This window comes from Bos indicus x Bos taurus, chromosome 22 (assembly GCF_003369695.1).
Source record: "Bos indicus x Bos taurus breed Angus x Brahman F1 hybrid chromosome 22, Bos_hybrid_MaternalHap_v2.0, whole genome shotgun sequence".
Classification (NCBI taxonomy): Eukaryota; Metazoa; Chordata; class Mammalia; order Artiodactyla; family Bovidae; genus Bos; species Bos indicus x Bos taurus.
The window spans coordinates 16,767,667-16,786,441 of NC_040097.1; the positions used below are offsets into that span (position 1 = coordinate 16,767,667).

An 18,775-nucleotide genomic window follows, 5' to 3' on the forward strand; every position below is an offset into this window, starting at 1 on the left:
TGTTGTTGAATATACTTGTTGTCTGTATTTTCCAACTTTTTTTCATCAGCACAAAGAAAAAAGTATTAAAGTTGTCTTTAAAACTAAGACCCAGAGATAAAGTCACGTATTGGAGTCTAATCTTGCGCGAATGTGTGTATGTCTGTGTGTGTTTATGTGCCGTCATGGTTACAAGTCCAGCCTCCTGAATCTCTGCCACGTGCAGCCTGTGTGGCCTCAGGCAAGTTGCTTCATCCCTATAAGCCCATTTTCTCTTCTGTAAAGTGGGACTGATAAGACTAGCTGACAAGGTGAGATGAAGCTTGAAGATTAAATGCACAGAGCCCTGAGCTTGAGCATATTGCTCAAGCAATGTTGCTGCTATTATTATTGTGTTTGTATTTCCAAAAACGAGCAGGGAAAGAACTCTGGACAACGTTAAGGCTCTGCTGGGGAGCCTTCTCAACGCCTGCACAGAAGTGGGTACCCCTGCTACCACCCCCACAGGGGAAGCCAATCAGGGAGTCGGAGGGGGCCTCCACGCACCTGGTGGGAAGCTCACAGAGGCCATGGCCTCTGAGTCACAGCCCAGCCCCTCCCTGCCACATTGCTTTGTTCCCTGGAGGGTGAGCTGTGACTCACATGGTCTCTAGCTCTGGGTTGGGCCCATCTGACCCAGGACAGGACTGACATAGTCACTAGGAACACTCATCTGGACACTGTCCTTGTCCCTCCTCTCCCACCCTCTGGCCTGGTGGCCTGCTCGTCCCACGCCACGTCCCAGCCTGCAGTGTCAAACACTGGAAGGACGCTGTGGGCTCCTGGGTAGTTCACCCCATTGCCGCCACCACCACCCATCCTGTTTCAGTCTGTGCCGTTTTTTCCACTGTGGTTTGCTTCATTTTGAGTTAACTTGAGAATGTAAAGAAAAAGTCCAGGAGACCCACCATAGTTCACACCCATTCACACCCTCTAACTACTCTTACATTTTGAGGGGAGGGGGGTGGAAAAATTTACAACATGAAATTTACCATTTTAACCATTTTTAAGTGTACAATTCAGGAGCACTAAGTACACTAGCAATGTTGTACAACTATCACCATTATCCATCTCAAAACTTTTTCATCATTCCAAACAGAAGCTCCATACTCATTAAACACGAGTTGCTTAATACATAGCGGGGGCCTCCCTCCCCCTGGGCCCCAGTAACCTTCATTCTACTTTCTATCTATATGAACTTGCCTATTCATACGTCATAGAAGTGGAATCATACAATGTCTGTCCCTTTGTGCCTGGCTTACTTCACTTAGCATTGTGTTTTCAAGGTACATCCAAGCTGTGGCTTGTTTTCTCCCTTTCTGTGGCTGAGTAACGTGCCATTGTATGCATGCGCCATATTCTGTCCATTCATGTGCCAACGGACACCCGAGTTGCTTGTACTTTTCAGCTACTGTGAATAACACTGGTATGAATCTGTGTGTGCAAGCATCTCTGGATACACGTATGGGTACACCCACTTCTTATGGGTGTACACACAGGAATGGAATTGCTGTTAGTACATCACATGGGAGTTCTGTTTAACTCCTCTTGCCCTTTTAAGATGGGCTTCCCAAGGTTCAGTGGTGAAGAATCCGCCTGCCAATGCAGGTGATACAAGCGATGTGGGTTTGATCCCTGGGTCGGGAAGATCCCCTAGAGAAGGAAATGGCAACTCACTCCTGCATTCTTGCCTGGAAAATTCCATGGACAGAGGAGCCTGGCGGACCACAGTCCATGGGGCTGAAAAAAGAGTTGGACATGACTGAGCACGCACACCCTTTTAAGAGTTGGGCATCATAACCCAGCAGCTGCCACAGCTAATGCTCAGTGAGCATTCCTTCACTCTGCTACACACCATTCTGAAGATTTTGTGTGTGTGTTAACTCATTTAGTCCTCAAAACAATTCCCTGAGGTAGGGTGTGATTATTTTCACCCCCATTTTACAGACAAATAAACTGAGGTTACCCCTACGGGATAGCAGTGCCAGCATCTGAATACAGATCGATGATGCTTTCACACTCTCTCTCCAGTATGACCAAAAAATAATAATAATAATTGAGCTCTTCTGCTAAAATGCATTTTCTGTCCCGAAAGATGCCTTAGGTACCCTGTAACCTCTTTTCTTGTTCTGGACTAAAAAACTAAAAAGGGGAATGGGGGCAGGGGGTAGGAGTGAGTGGGGATGCTCATTGAGTTGGATTATTCTAGACTCTCTCTTTGCAGTGAGAAATCCAACTCCATCTACATCAGTGAAAAGGGGAATTTGTTGGAAGCATAACGAAACAGCTCAGCCCAGGCACTGGATCACAAGTGATGGGCTCATCTCCCTCCTTATACTGTCACCACTCCATTCTCTCTGAGGAAGGGGCCCCCCCTTACAGCTCTGGTGCCTCTGAGCATTTATTCTGCCACTTTTGAGTCAGGGTGACCCAAGGGAAGCCCATGGCCTATCCTGGCTGGGCCTATATGCATCCCTGGACCAATCACCACAGCCAAGTGGCTGGGGAACCATGACAGGCCCAGCCTGGGCTGCAGTCCCCTCCTGGGATCAAAAGAATGAGGACTCTTCAGAAGAGAGGGAGGGAGGCAGGGCAAATGCCCGACACACACTGCGGTGTAATCTCCAACAGCAACAAATTGGAGGCTGCCCAATAGTGCTAAACAAAACAACAAGGTTAAATAAAATTGCTACATCCATTCAGTGAAAACAATATGCAGCTGTTCAGCAAGTAATCATGAAGATTATGTAGCAACTTAAGAAAAAAAGAAGTCTTATGGAGTAATGTCTGGTGGGAAAAAAACAGGACACACAAATACAGACCCACTTATATGTAAGAAAACATGGCAAGAATTGTATCATAATGAAAGAATCATCAGATCAGATCAGTCGCTCAGTCATGTCCAACTCTTTGCGACCCCATGAATCGCAGCATGCCGCTTTTAATCTCTATTTTCCAAAATTTTATTTACTGGTTCAACAAATATTTACTGAGCATCTACTCAGTGCCAGGCGAAGTGTGGGGGATATGGTAGGGAGCAAAATAGAAGAAAAACCCCAGCCCTCATGGAATTTCCATTCTAGCAGGGGAGGCAGAAAACGGATAAGATGAATGAGCAAAATACACGCTACACTGGACGGTGACAGAAGTTAAGAGACAAAATAAATCTAGAAAGGTAGAGAGGAGTGTGGGGGTAGTGCTGACAGTTTAGATATGATGGCCAGAGAAGGTGATATCTCAGTAAAGGTGAAGGAAGTGAGAAACCCCGTTATGTTGAAGAGGGGCTTGGACAAGGGTGGTAGCAGCCCAGGTGACGAGCAGAGACAGAACTGCCCTCAACTGAGGTGTGGGAAGAAGACCAGTGTCCTGGAAGCGAGGTAAAGAAAGAGCTTCGGGGAAGAGAAAATGACCAACTGTCAAACACTGCTGATAGCCAAGCAGGATGGGGCTAGAGAATGGGCCACTGGGATGAAGAGCAGGGCAGTCACTGCAGACCTGGGCAAGAGATATTCATGAGGAATAATGGGCTCAAAAGACTATTGTGGGACTTGCTTGGTGGTCCAGTGGTTAAGACGTCTCGCTGCCAACGCAGGGGGCCCAGGTTCGATCCCTGGTTGGGGGAGCTAATAACATCTCACATATTGTGCAGCAAAACCAAAATATTAAAAAAAAGAAGAAGAAAGAGATAGAGAATTGGGATGGCAACATTACCCAACTGCCAAAGTGGAAGCAAACCAAAGGCCTCCACAACAGATGAATGGATAATCAAAATGTGATCTTTTACATACAATGGTATACTATTCAGCCTCAGGGAAAAAACAAAGCACATTCTGACACATGCTACCACTTGGATGTAAACTGAAGACATTAAACGAAAGAAGCCAGTCACCAAGAAAGACAAATACTGCCTCACAAATAAATACACGTATTGATTCTACTTGTAGGGGGCATCTAGAGTAGTGAATTCATAGAGACGGAAAACAGAGTGGTGGCTACTAGGGTCTGGGGAGAGGGAGAAATGGACCACGGTCATTTAATGAATATCGGGTTTTAGTTCTGCAAGATGAAAAAGTCCAGGAAACGGCTGCACAACTGTGTGAACATACTTAACACTAAATTGAACACTTAGAGATGTCTAGGATGGTAAATTTCATGTTATGTATAGTTTATCACTTTTTTTATTAAAAAATAGTGAGAAAGCGCAGGGGGCAAATAATTGGGAGTCAGCAAGTGCAGACAATTTTTTCAAGAAATTTTGCTCTCAAATGAAAAGAAATGGCAGTCTGGCTGAAGGAAAGAAGTGCGTGGGTTGTTTTCTTTTTTTCTTTAAATTGGAAAAAATAACAGCATGCGTGTTTATGTACTGATGGGACAGACCTCATCATGGGACAGTGTTATTGAATATTTATTTCAAAATAAATGTACTCTGCGATGATGAAAATATTCTGGAATCAGACAGTTGTAACAGCTGCACAACCTTGTGAATATACCCAAAACTACTACTAAATTGTGTATTTTAATGTGGTTGATTTTATGGTATGTGACATATCTCAATTTAAAAAAAAAGATACAATTAAAACTATAATAATGTTGTCTGGGACACCACATTTACACATGCAGCCTGAGTTCCCCCCCAGACAGCCCCAGGCACCAACAGTTCCTGTGGCCAGTGACCCAAAGGCCACCACAGCTGTGTGGCAGCTGGTGGCTCAGAAGACAGGAGCAGTCTCCCAAGTTTAGGCTAAAACACAAATGCCTCATTAGCACATAAAGCAATTGAGATCAAACTACTGAACAAGCACCCAGTAGCTACAGATAAATGGCCCTGCTCAGTTAGGGCCATGAATTTTCAGGCCTGTGATCTAAAAGTGAAATGTAAGAAAAATCCATTCAACTCAAAGGCAGAAAATCTGAGCCACTTCGGCCCCCACCCCATCTGCCAATCCATACTGTCTGTCGCTCTGTAACTGCAGAGGGATGATCTTATTTTGCAATTAGTCATGGCAGACGGAGTTCTTTCTGAAAGTCCTCCCAGCTGTAACAGTACCACGCTTCTGCTTCCATCGCCTTATTCCTTTCTGCTGAACAACTTCAAACAGTATCTTAACCTCTGTGATACTTCATTTTAAATATCAATTTGGCTAGACCCTAAGGCTCAGATATTTCATCAAACATTATTCAAGATGTTTCTGTGAAGGTACAGGAACTTTTTTTAGACAAAATTAACATTTAAACCAATAGAGTTAAACAAGCCAGATTCCACCATATAGTAAGTGCTCAATAAAATTTGGTAGCATTGTCATTATTATCTCACTCTAAGAGGTAATAGTAAAAGAAAGCTGCTAACATTGGTGTCAACTTTACGCCTGTTTTCCTGCAATGCTGCTTAAGAGTCACTTCAGCTCCCTAAGATAACTTGCCAACTCTCTCTCCTCAAAGGACTCAGGCGGTCATTTAAATATTTTCTGACTCACAATGCTGGCCAAGGATTAGTGAGGCCCTGCCCAGCCCAGAACATATGAAATGTGATTTGCTAAGAAAACCACTTGAGTCTGCAAGGCTGCATAGGGCTTTTGTAAAATTAAAGCCATGCTGGAGAGACACAGTTCTCTCCCCCACTGCCCCCCCGCCCCGCCGGAGATGTGTCATAAAAAGAGGTTACTCAAGGTCAGTTAAGCTGCACCTTCTGAGGCTGGAACCTCAGCTCTGTAATGCGCTTCCTTGTTTGGGGGCTGGGTTATGTCACTGTGTTTTCCCCTAACTTTCCAGCCGCACATGCAGGCACACACACCCCTCACTTAAGAATGGAAATGAAATCCCTAGGAACTGTTCTTACAGTTTAGGTAAAGGGAATCTGCTAAACCAAAGAAGCTTAGATTTTGAAGATCTCAAAAGAATTTCTATTGCCTCTAAGTTTTTCCCCTCCAAAAATGAAAAACTCAGCCCCAACTTTTTTGTAACAACAGTGATAAACAACTCCAATCCCCCACCACAGACAAACACAAATACACACATACATGCATTAGCACTGTTTTGTTTAAAATGGAGCTCTTTGTCCCAGCTTAGAGTACGCTGAGGTGTGAGTGGATTTGCAGTTTCCAATGGAGTCCCCAGGTTGTTCCTTAAATTCAGAAAACCAGGTTCCTACAGATGCACGTGTAGGTGCTGTGCTTCTTGTTTCTTCTTCTGTGAGAATACAACCTTGGACTTGTGCCAAGGCATTACATCTGGAACACATAAGTGCGTTAGGGGTGTAAACTAATCTTTTAATATGTGATAGTATTCCGTTCTTATTTTTATTCCATTCTTCAAACTATGATGCGGGGTGGGGGATTGCTTTGGCAGCAAAAACCCTCCCATTAAATGCAATCTATTTGCCTAGTAGATAAAACAAGTTAAAATGCAGCCTTACTCCAATGCTTTCCACCATTCCCTGGTACCTCCAGGGTGTAGGGTCCTTAGTTCTCACCACACTTCTCAAGGCATGGAGGTGGGGGAATTGGGGAGGATCTTTAGGGATCTTCATCACACCCTCAGAGTAAAGGCAGCAGATCGGTCATACGCTTGGTCAGTGCCAGATGCACTTCCATTTCACAAAATCGGGTGTTAAATGTTTTATCCAAGGTCTTCAGCCTTAAACACTACACTATATGGTGTCACTTTCTTCAACAATTAAAAAAGATGCTGATGTTCCTGGATTTTTGTCTGTGCAGCCTGAAGGGTGGGCCTCTGAGTGTGTCCCCATAAGACAACGACCTGTGGAGGTGAGTGACGCACCCAGGAAAAGTATTTCAGGACTGGACTTAGTATTGATGAGACTGTCAAACTTTCCACTGACTACGGACTCAGTACAACCCTTGTCAAATACTTAGCTGACTTTTTTGCAGAAATTGACGAGCTGATCTTAAAATTCATATGGGGACCCAAAAGAGCCAAAATAATCACAGAAAAGAACAAACTTGAAAGAATTCATAATTGTTGATTTCAAAACTTACAAGGGTATGCGATTCATGGGGTCGCAAAGAGTCAGACACGACTGAGCGACTGAACTGAACTGAACAAGGGTATAATAATCAAGACAGTACTGACAATGGTAGTATCATAAGGACAGACATATAGATCAATAGAATAGAACTGAGAATGCAAAAATAAACACATTTGTGACTGATTTCTGACAAGGATGTCAAAACAATAAAATAGAAGAATAGTCTCTTCAACAGACTGTGCAGGGCAACAGGGTATCCACATGCAAAAGAATGAAGCTGTACTGGTGCACCTCACACCACACACAAAAATTAACCCAAAATGGATCAAAGACCTAAATATAAGAGCTACAACCGTAGGATCCTTAGAAGAAAATTTAGCCATAAGTCTTTATGATCTTAGATTAGGTAAAGGTTTCTTAGTTAAGACACCAAAAGCAGAAGCAACACAAGAAAAATAGGTAAGTTGGCTTCACCTAAATTAAAACCTTGGGCTTCAAAGGACACCATCAAAGAAGTAAAAAGACCAACCCAAAGAATGGCAGAAAATACTGAAAAATTATGTATCTATCTGATAAGGGACTGAATCTAAAATATATAAAGAACCTTATAACTCAATAGTAAAAACACAACCCAGTTTTTCAAATAAGCAAAAGATCTGAACAGACATTTCTCCAAAGATGATATACAAATGGCTAATAAACACATTAAAAGATAGTCAATCAACATAATACTGAAGGAGAACAAAGTTGGAGGGCTGACACTACAAGACATCAGGATTTACTATAAAGCTCCAGTAATCAAAACAGCACAGTATTGGCAAAAGATGAGACCAAAAAAAAAAAAAAAAAAAATCAATGGACAGAACAGACAGCCAAGAAACAGACCCCCATAAATACAGTCAACTGATCTTTGACAAAGGACAAAGGCAATACAATGGGGCAAAGACCATCCTTTCAACAAATGGTGCTGAGAACAACTGAACATCCACACACAAAAAGAAAATCTAGACACAGACATCACATCCTTCACAAAAATTGACTCAAGATATATCACAGACCTTGTAAAATGCAAATGTCTGAAACTCCCAAAAAATAAACAGCAGAAAGCCTAGTGATGGCTTTTTGGATCCAACACCAAAAACACAACCCATGAAAGAAATAATAAACTGGCCTTCATAAAATTAAAAAAATTTCTGCTCTGCAATAGATAATACCAAGAGTAAAAGAAGATAAGCCACAGAGTGGGAGACAGTATCTGTGAAAGACACAAGTGATAAAGGACTGTTTACAAAATATACCAAGAATTCTTAAAACTGAATAAGAAGAAACAATCTGAATGAAAAATGGCCCAAAGACCTTAAAAGACACCTCGACAAAGAAGATACACACGTGGCAAGTAAGCATAGGAAAAGATGCTACGTATCATCACAGGACAACAGCAAGGCGGATACCATTCGTACCTACGACAAAGGCTAAAATCCAAAATACCAGCAACAAAATGCTGACGAGCAGGTGGAGCAACAGGCACTCTCTCATATACTGTTGCTGGGAATGCAAAATGGTACAGTCACTTGGGAAGACAGTTTGAAGGTTTCTTAAGAAACTAAACACACTCCGGCTTCCCTGGTGATCTGGGGGTTAAGAATCTACCTGCCAGTGCAGGGGATGTGAGATCGATCCCTGGTCTGGGAAGATCCCACATGCCACAGAACTAAGCCCGTGCACCACAACTTCTGAGCCCTTGCTCTTGTGCACACCAGCCACACCTACTGAAGCCAGACAACTGAAGGCCACATGCCTAGAGCCCATGCTTACAACAAGAGAAACCACTGCAATGAGAAGCCCATGCACCGCAGCAAGGAGCAGCCCCTGCTCACTGCAAAGAAAGAAGGACACATGTAGCAATAAAGACCCAGCACAGCCAAAAAAAAAACCACAAAAATTAAGGACACCCTTATCATATGATCCACTCCCTGGTGTTTACCCAAAAGAGCTGAAAGCTTATGTCCAGACAAAAAACTGCACATAGATGTTTATAGAGGCTTTATTCATAATTTTCAGTACTTGGAAGCAACCTAGATGGCCTTCAGTAGGTAAAGAGAAAAATAAACTGGGATACACCCAGACAATGGAATGTCATTCAGTGCTAAAAATGTGCTATCAATTCATGAAAAGACATGGGAAGTCTTAAATTCATATTACTAAGTGAAAGAAGCCAAAATGAGAAGGATACACGGTGTATGATTCCAACAGTATGACATTCTAGAAAAGGCAAAACTCTGGAGACAACAAAAAGACCGGTGAATACGGCAGGGGTGGAAGAAGGCATGAACAGGCAGCGCACAGAGGGTTTTTACAGTAGTGAAATATTCTGTATGATACTGTTAAGACGGGTATATGGCATTGTACATTTACCCAAATCCACTGAAAGTAGAATACCAAAAGCGAGGAGCCCTTAGGCAAACTACAGAATTTGCCACTGCAAGTTCATCCTTGGTGATGAACGTAGCATGCCGGTGAGCGAGGCATGTGTGGGAGCAAGGGGGAAATCTCTGTACCCTCCTCTCAATTGTATTACAAACCCAACACTGCTTTAAAAAATACAGTTAAAAAACATATTTAACACCCCTAACCGTTAGGAAATGAAAATCAAAACCGCAATGAGATCACTTCACCTGGGCTAGATTGGCAGTGATCAAGAAGATGGACAGTGGTAAGCATCGGTGAGGACGTGGAGTAACTGGACCCCTCACACACTGCTGTGGGATTGCAGAATGGAACAGCCACAAGGCAAACATTTGGCAGTTCCTCAAAATGTTAATCATCGAGTCACCATACAACCTGCAATTCCACTGCTCAGTATATACCTAAGAGAAGTGAAAATGCATTTCCACATAAATTTGTACACTCTTCCAGGGGAAGGTGAGAGCCAGGGCAGGTAAAAACAAGAGAGCATATGGACACAGAAGGTGCTCTTGGACCTATGGTTAAATGGAAAAAAAAGAACAAGGCTGGAGAAGAATACATACAAAATAAGTGATGATTGTGTTAGCCTTAAAAATATATATATGCACAGGTACACAAACTTGTTATGTAAGATTGTAAGAGAAATACACAGCCAGCTGATCATAAATGTTCTTTCTGGATGTAAGCCTGCGATGAGGGAGGTGGAACTTCATTATTTACTCTACAATTTCTGATTTGCGTGCTTTTCTGTTTATTAAGAAACAATCAGGGCATGCCATGCAAAAGATAATTTCTTTCTCTAGCCAAAACAGAAGAAAAAGGAAGAGGCCACTGGAGTTGGGTAGTGAGAGAAGCTGTGAAAGTGGAGAAGAGCAAAAGAGCATCCCAGGTAGTGGGAACAGCAGGAGCAAAGATTTGAAAGTGGATGTCAGGTTCACTGGGCTGTCAGGTTCATTCTGTTATAGGAACCAGTGGGGACCTGGGGTGAAGGTGCATCAGAACTGTGAGTTGAAGCAGCCAAGTTCCAAAGGTGTCATGTACCCCTTAGGGAGTGGTGGCCCTGAGCATGTAGGGGCACTGCTGGGAGAGAACGGGGGCTACAGTTGGGCAAGAGGTCTCAGCAGCAGTTCAACTTGGCCTCTGTCTCACCATAAACTAATCGTCAACTCCATTATCCAGATTTGTCTAATAAGATGGTCTCCAAAAAGAATAACATCCACACCACTGAAGTCCCCAAATCTGAATGAAGAACTTCCAGTGTGTCTGAGCACACCTTTTCGATAGGAGCACAAGGAAGTGATGGAGTGACCTGAGTCAATCCTAAGTACCAGATGATGACCCAGCAAGCCCCCCAGCATGCAGGCTGTGATGGGGGTAAGCACTTTGCAAATATCTTTTCAATTAATCCTCAGAGCAAAACTCCGAGGTACAGGCAAGCACTACCTCCCTTCACAGATGGACAAACAGGCCTGGGGGCTTCCCTGGTGGCTCAGATGGTAAAGTGTCTGCCTGCAATGTGGGAGACCTGGCTTCAATCCCTGGGTTGGTAAGATCCCCTGGAGAAGGAAATGGTAACCCACTCCAGGACTCTTGCCTGGAATATTCCATGGATGGAGGAGCCTGGTAGGCTACAGTCCATGAGATCACAAAGAGCTGGACACAACTGAGCAACTTCACTGGTTCACTGAAACAGGCTCGGAGAGGTTAAGCACCTTGTCCAAGGTCACTCCCTTGGTTAACACTGCAGCAGAGACTGGAACACAAGACCCCAACTGCCATCTCTACAACCTACAGACACTTCAATCTGCTTCAAAGCCAGGTCAGTACTCTCCTCCAGTTTCCAGGAAAATATTATGGAGCTCAGAATTGGAGTTGAATTCAGAGCTTGGGGTTCTACCAGCAAATTCAGACACATAAAGTTACTATATGCTGGCTGGAAGTGGAGGTGGGGTGTTGGGATAAGGAGCCAAGTTGGACCGGTAACTAACTAGCTTGCTCTTTAGCTGGCTGAGCCAGGCAAGACACCAAGCTGCCTCCTCTGTCCTCCAACTCTGGCTGCGGGCCGCAGCGTCTCTTTCTGTGCATTCCTGTTTTGACTTGGGCCCCATGTCCAGTTCTGCCCTGAAAACTTGTGCTTCACCTTGGAAAAGTCAGGAGACACCTGGGAAATGAAAGTGATCCCCTCCTCTAGCCTTCTTACTCCATAGCCACCAGAGACCCTGGGACACCCACCAAATGTCCCAACAAGCCCTCACTGAGCCAGGGGCTGAGCACTCTCTCTGCCTCCCAGGGCTGACATTCCACAGGGATGTGCACCCAAGAGAGGCCTAAGATACTTCAAACACCCATCTCTCTTCATGTCACTGAACAGATATTCAGGGAAGATTCTCTTCACCTCCACCTCTCTCAGCACAACTGACAAGAGGCCCAAGAAGACACACAGTTGGCAAGTTATTCATCACTCCACACCTCAGTTTTCTGGTCTGGAAAATGAGGGTATGTGACACACATAGACATGTTAAGATGTTGGTGCAGGGCTCAGCCGCACAAGGCACAGCCATTCAGATTAACTGGCATTTACTGAAGGCTGCTACTTTGTTCCTTTTCCACAGTATACTCCACCCCCCCCCCCACACACACACAGCTATAACCAATGAGAATCCTGTATCAAGCCCCCAAGGTTCATGCTCACTTCCAGGCAGCAGTTTCAGGAACATCACTGCCCCAGGCCCCACCCCCTGGAAAGGAAAGACACCAGCCTTCTGGTCAACCAGGAGTGCACACAATGCTGAGATCTTATGCCAGCCACCTGCTAAGATCTGGAGAGAGGGTGGGGGAGGTTCTGCCTATGTTGCCTCATTTCCTCTCTCCCTTCCCCAGGGAGACAGACCACATGTAAAGCGTGGTCTTCACCAAGCCACCCACAAGGCTGCTCCCTCTTTCAAATGGGTTTCCACTCAAATGCTGCTTCCTGAGAGCCAGTGTTCTTGCCTGGAGAATCCTGGGGGAGCCTGGTGGGCTGCCGTCTATGGTGTCGCACAGAGTTGGACATGACTGAAGCGACTTAGCAGCAGCAGCAGCAGAGACGTTCCCTAACTTAAACCAACCCTGCCTCCGTCCCAGCTACTCTGAATCCCCTTACCCAGTTTCATTTCCTTCATTACACTGACCATACAACTTGGCATCTTGTTATAGGTCTAGTTGTCTATTACCCAGCCTGACCCCTGCGATGTGAACTCTGAAGGGAGGAGCGCTGTTGGCTTCCTTGATGGCTGTGTGTCCAGTGCCAGGGCACTCCCTCCATAAGTGATTCCAGAATAAGTGAAGTAAATTAGCTGAGCTAAGTGGCTAAGGTACACTGGAAAAAAAGCTAAGTCTTCCTCTAAACCTCTCCACAGTGGACCCCGCTCCACTCACCACACTGGTGACCTCCCACAGAAACTGGAACTGACTCAATAACTTAGAATCATATATATAAACATTTTGTTTTCATTCAAGTTTCAACCCGTTTGTGCGAGGTGATATGAATCAGGCGATATCTTTACAAATCATTAAGGTAATGGGTCCAAGGATTAATCTTTTAAAAATATAAATAAGACTATAATTAATAAACTGAGGAATTAACTGGACAAATCTCAAAAAAGAACAAAAAGAATGAAAGAAACAGAGCCCCATACCTCATGGCCACCACCCCTGCTGCCCAATGAGTTACAGGAGTCTGAACGATACAGAGCTTGGCCTCGAAGGTTTCTAAACAATTGCAGTTTTCTTTGATGCCTCTTTGCCTCAGGCTCCCTCCAATGACTCTTGACTCGGGAGCACACTGAGTTCTGGTCAGGGGCTCAGGAACCTTGGAGATGGCAGAGAAACAGAGGCAGCTCACTGGGATGGATGGTGATGGATGAAAGGCTCAGGATGCAACATGGACCAGAAAAACTGGAGCAGCAGCACGCACCTCTCCCCGTCATCAGAGTGAGTATGGGGACAACATCCCATTCTCTGCATCCCACATCTTTCTCTGGCAGGAATAGGCTCTCTCAGGAGGCAACGAGTTCCCTTCATTGGAGGATCCGAGCTTGGGTTAAGCAGTAACTAGGAGGAAGTGCTGTGGAGGTGGTTTAAACTGCAGGCTGAACTATGTGACCTCAAAGGTCACACTGTAGACTGGCATTCCTATCGGCCAGTTCCTTTGCATTTCACTCCTCCTAAACCTCTCCAGCCTCCAGGAGCCTCCCTCAGTGGATACTATACATGCTGTGCCTCACAGACATTAAGTGAGCACTTACTGTGTGCCAGGGGCCAGAGTGGAGCAGGGACAAGGGTAACAGGATTCTACATTCTTCTGGGTGGACAAAGACAATAAACCCTTGAGCAGACACATGAGGAAAACCATTTGAGGCAAACTCCAAGAGTAAAATACAATGGGGGAATTCGGGACTTCTCTGGTGGTGCAGAGGATACAAATCCGCCTGCCAGTGCAAGGGATCCCTAGCCTGGGAAGATCCCACATGCTGCAGAGCAACTAAACCTGTGTGCCACAGCTTCTGAACCTACACACCTAGAGCCTGTGCCCCGCAACAAGAGAAGCCACCGCAATGAGAAGCCTGCACACTGCAACTAGAGAAGAGCCCTCTCTCTCTGCGACAAAGACCGAGTGCAACCAACCAAAAATAAAATTAATTTTTAAAAATGGGGGAACATGACAGAAACTGACAGGGAACGGGATGCTCTGGACAAAGTTGTCAGGGGAAACTTTTCAACAGAGGAAACATCTGAGCTAAATGGCATGAAAGTACCAGACATGAGAAAAGGCGGTGAGAGAGTGTGCTCAGCAGAAGGAAAAGCATGTGCAAAAGAGAAGTCTGAGAAGTCTCCTGACAAGTTGAGTTCAAATATTCATCAGTTGCACCCTATCCTAAAGGCCCCACCACAGGCCCTAAACACACATCTCGCCCCACCCCCGCCTGCCTTCTTTCCCCACTGACTTCTTTATCAGATTTTTTCAAGTCAAGGCAGAGCTGATTTGACTCTGAACTTTCCACTGGCAGGTGAGCGCTGAGCAAGGGCACAAAGGAACATGTGTGCACCTCTACCTACAGGGACAGAGGAAATGCTGACATCGTGACTCCATAAAAAAGTGGGCCTGTCTTGTATAGGGGACCATAACTCCCATCTTCCCACCTGGCATTCAGGTCCCATATTTGGGGGATGCGGGCCTTTTGTAGAATACGATGTAAAGAGAACCCTCTGAAAAAATACACACCTGTGCTCCAAGCATCTCAGGTGTATTTCAGAAGGTTCTTAGAGCCCCAGGTTCAGAACGTCTATCTGGTTACCACCCCTACAAGAAAAAACTAAACTGTTTCAGCCCAGGAGCACCCCACTGATGGAACGGACAACCTGTTAGAGGTGAGTAAATGAAAGAGAGGGGGCAAGATCAGGCCCTCAGACCCATAAAGAGACTCCCACACTACCTCTTCTAGCTCTGATAGAAGATGTCAGCCTGTCAGGGGGACCAAGGCCTGAAGGGGTCCTAATGAAACCTTATCCGCTCCACTCCAGTGAGGGAAACATCCCACAACACCCCAGAGCCTCCAGAGAAGGTCCAAGACCCCATTTTCCAGGATTGTCCTTGACAAAGGTCATCTCTAGTCTCACATTCTAAGATAACATTTCACACAAGGCCGGTTAAGCATAGGAAGTGTTAATGCAAAGCCCACGTGTTTCAAGGCGGAAGGGGACACCAGGGCTACTGTGCAAATAATTCAGGTCCTTATCAGGAAACGGAGAAGTGCGGAGAGCTTGCTCACCTAGCTCACAGTGGAGTTAGGGATGGGGGTGCTCTGTTAATATCAGTCAAAATAGTAACAAGAAGGACAGTTAACCGAGGGAGAACTTGGCCTGTACCAGGCACTACAATAAAAACTTTAATCTTACACAACCTTTTAAGGTTTGTACTATGATCATCTCCACTCTACAGATGAGGAAACTGAGGCATGAGCAGGTGAAGTAACTTGCACAAGACTACACAGCTGACACTCAGACCTAGCAAAACTCTTCCACACCCAGGGTAGAAGGTGGTAACACCTGGGCAGTGCATGAACTGCTTAAAAATACGTTTCTGCTACTTCACCCAGGACAACCACCATTTGGCAGTTCTCGCATCCTTGCCCAGTGCTGGAGGCAAGCCTGGTTTGGGCATTAAATGGAGTGAGAGCCCTCGAGGAACAAGCCACTCAGTTTCATCAACGTATAAGCCCTTGATGAGGCCGCTGATACTGCAAGAGCGGTTCTTCCTCGTGGCAAAGCCCACGGGAACTCGACTCAGTAGAAACTTTCACACTCGGAAGACGCTTGCCCGTCTCTAGCTACGAGGGACCGAAGTTCGCCTTAACCCCATGGTGTCCGCCTCCCCCTCCTCCTCCCCGGATCCTCGAGCCGCTTAATTTAAGCAGCAAGGAGCACAGGGGCCCGAGTGGGCCCGAAACCGAAGCCACCGCCCCGCGCGCCCAAAGCCAGGTTCCCCGCCGCGAAATAACTGGTGGTCCTGCGAGCCCCGGCAAACAGCGCCCGACGGGAAGATACGCGGAGGGAAAGGGGCCGCACCCCAAGACAGGTGGCACCTCCGTCCCCGGAAGTGGGTCCGGGAACTTTTAGCCCAAGAGCTAGCAGAGGGTCGGAGTCAGGGTCTCCGGCGGAGCGGCGGCCGGTCGGGGCTGGTGGTGGCACAGCCTACCTGTGCCTCCTCCAGGGTCCCCCTGACCGTTCAGGGTGCCCGGAGCCAGGAGCGCACACTGCCGCGGGCACCGGGATGGAACGAGGGCGGCTTGGAGGTGGGGTCTAGCTCCGGCTTGGTGGGTGAAGGTGGAGAGGAATCAGCCCGGGAAGGCCTCCCGCCCCAGGGTGTCTAGCAGGGTCTCCAGCGGGGAAGGTCTAGCGGAGTAGCGGGGCTCCAGGCCAGCCGCCCACACTCACCTCGGCTCCCAGCACGGGATCGACCCGCCGGGCTGCGGCTCGCACCGCGGCTACGACTCTGGCAGCGGCGGCTACGGAGGCGGCTCCCCGGAGCGGGGCGGGGCCGGGGGCGGAGAGGCCGGGCCGGCCACGTGGGCCGGAGGCGGGCCGGGGACCCCAGCGGGCGCCAGGCCGGGTGTCGGGGAACTTGGACTCGGTCACGCTTGGCTGCTGCTCAGCACTTCCCACTCCGCACCCTGTTGGGGTCCCAGGGAAGGCTAGGGACGGAGAAGGGGAGACCTGGCCCCCGGGGCATGCCCAGCACCTATTTGGGAGATAATATACTGGGTCCGGGAAAGGGTGCGCAGCCTGCCGAATCCCGTTCCCCCGAGGGCAGCTCCGGGGATCTGTATCCCAACGGGAGAGGGCTGTGGTGACTCCCGAGCCATGGGCAGCAGGAGCTGCCCGGGCGGGCGAGGGCCCGGGTCAGGCGCTTGGAGCCCCAGCCTCGCCTACCAGGCTGACCTTGGGCTTGTCTAGTCCTGCCCAAGCCTCACTTTCCCCGACTGTGGGAGTGAGAATAAGGACGAATCCCCGCGCGCCCAGCAGGTTCTCAGGAAATACGTTTGTGGGCGGATGCTGAGCTTGAAAGAGCAGCAGCCAGCAGTGTGGCCTGAGTCTTTCCTGCAGAAATAGACATGAGAATCTAAATACTAAAAGCATTTTCTGTACTCATTCATCCGTTCAACAGATTAAATTCTTCCAGTCCTCAGGACCCCATAAAGTCAGGAATAAAAAAAGTCCCTACACACTAGTTATGAGCTCTTATGAAAGTACAAACCATTATAAAAAAGAAAAAGTTCATCAGCTGCTTTCATGTGCCTGGTGAGGACTTCAGGTGCTTCATCTACTTGCCTTGTGAGGTGTAGGGCTTGTATGGGCCGTCTCAGGAACTGAAGCTTAGAAAGGTGAAGCCAGCCCCCAGATCAGAGGAGAAAGCTCCAGTTCCAGGGCTACATTTCTCCGCAGCCATACCTCCAGTACATGGAGGATCAGGCTCTGAGTGGACCTCCTCACTCTCTCTCCATGGGGAGAGCTCTAACCCCCACCCCCTCATTCCACCTCACAAGGGGTAGGGGGATGTTGAGGGCTTCCCAGGAGGGACCTTCCCTGGCAGCAGCCGCTGAGATGTAGATCTCCCAGTCCAGGCACCAATCCCCTGCACACCCGTCACCAGCACCAGGCGTTCAGACCTTCATCTGGCACAGCTGAGACTTCCTTTATTGCAAACTCCTGTCTCTCCTTTGCAGGCACACAGCCTCCTAGGGCTGTGTGACCTCTCCCTAGCCCACAGCTCACCTTCTGGGCCAGAAACTGACCAATGTTGAGCAAAGGAACTTTCATTCCAACTACAATTCCACTTCATTCCACCACACCTTGACCCCAAACCCAGTGCCTCATGACCCATCCCTTTCCTGTGTAAGGATCACACACCCTGTCCACGACTCCATTTCCAAGGCCAAAACCTATATCCAGGTCCCTAATCCTCAACCTTTTCTTCCAGGCCTCTTTTGTTACTCTCCCTCCTCCACACAGTGGAAGATCACTTACTACAGCCAGCCATGTTTATTAGGTAATAATAAAGGGCTTCCACTCCCTCAGCAACCCAGAGCTCGGCAGGCATTTCCACCCCTCAAGTCGACACCTGGTGCTCTACTCAGGCGGCGTTGTCGGAGATAAAATTTCTATTTCCGTTAGATTCCATTTAATGATTGGAGCATCTGCTACATGCCACAGACCATGCCAGACTCTGAACCTCAGCAGTGACTCTGTCACAAGACAGAAAGACATAGTCCCTGACCCCATGGAGCTCACGGCTGATGTGGGAACAGTCAGAGCCATCACTGGGCAGGTTAGGGAGCAGGACGTGGTGAGAGACACACAGGAAGTGCTGGCCCAGATTCGAGCATGGGAAGGCTTCCTGTGCGATGTGGGGCGACAGGGCTGGAGAGGACAGACGTGGAAGCCCAGAGGTGGGAGAACACAGGGCACACTTCTGGAAGCCCATGGAAAGGGGCCTTGATGGCCAAGGTGACACACTAGACCTTGACCATGGAAAGGTCTGGGCAGAGGTGATGGGACTCCACAGCTGCTGAGTGAGGAATGGATGCAGCGGGTCAAAGTCTCCTGGACACAGCAAAGGCAATGTGCATGTGGACTATTACTGGGGATGCACTCCTCAATTTCCTTTGTTTTTCAATTCCGGGTGTCCAGAGATCAGAACAGATCCTCAGGAATATGTAGACCAGAAACAAATCTATGTAAACTCACAACAGTTTATATGCAGTGCCG

The 18,775-nt window shown here is 47.2% G+C and overlaps 1 protein-coding gene across 1 annotated transcript in view; it reads right to left on the minus strand.

The window, feature by feature from the left end:
- Positions 1–16,531, minus strand: part of ARHGEF3 (Rho guanine nucleotide exchange factor 3) — a 313,634-nt gene extending 297,103 nt beyond the window's left edge. The window contains exon 1 of the mRNA XM_027523864.1: positions 16,445–16,531. The gene's annotated coding sequence lies outside the window, so the exon portion shown is untranslated. The remainder of the gene's footprint in view (positions 1–16,444) is intronic.
- Between the last annotated feature and the right edge of the window lie 2,244 nt (positions 16,532–18,775).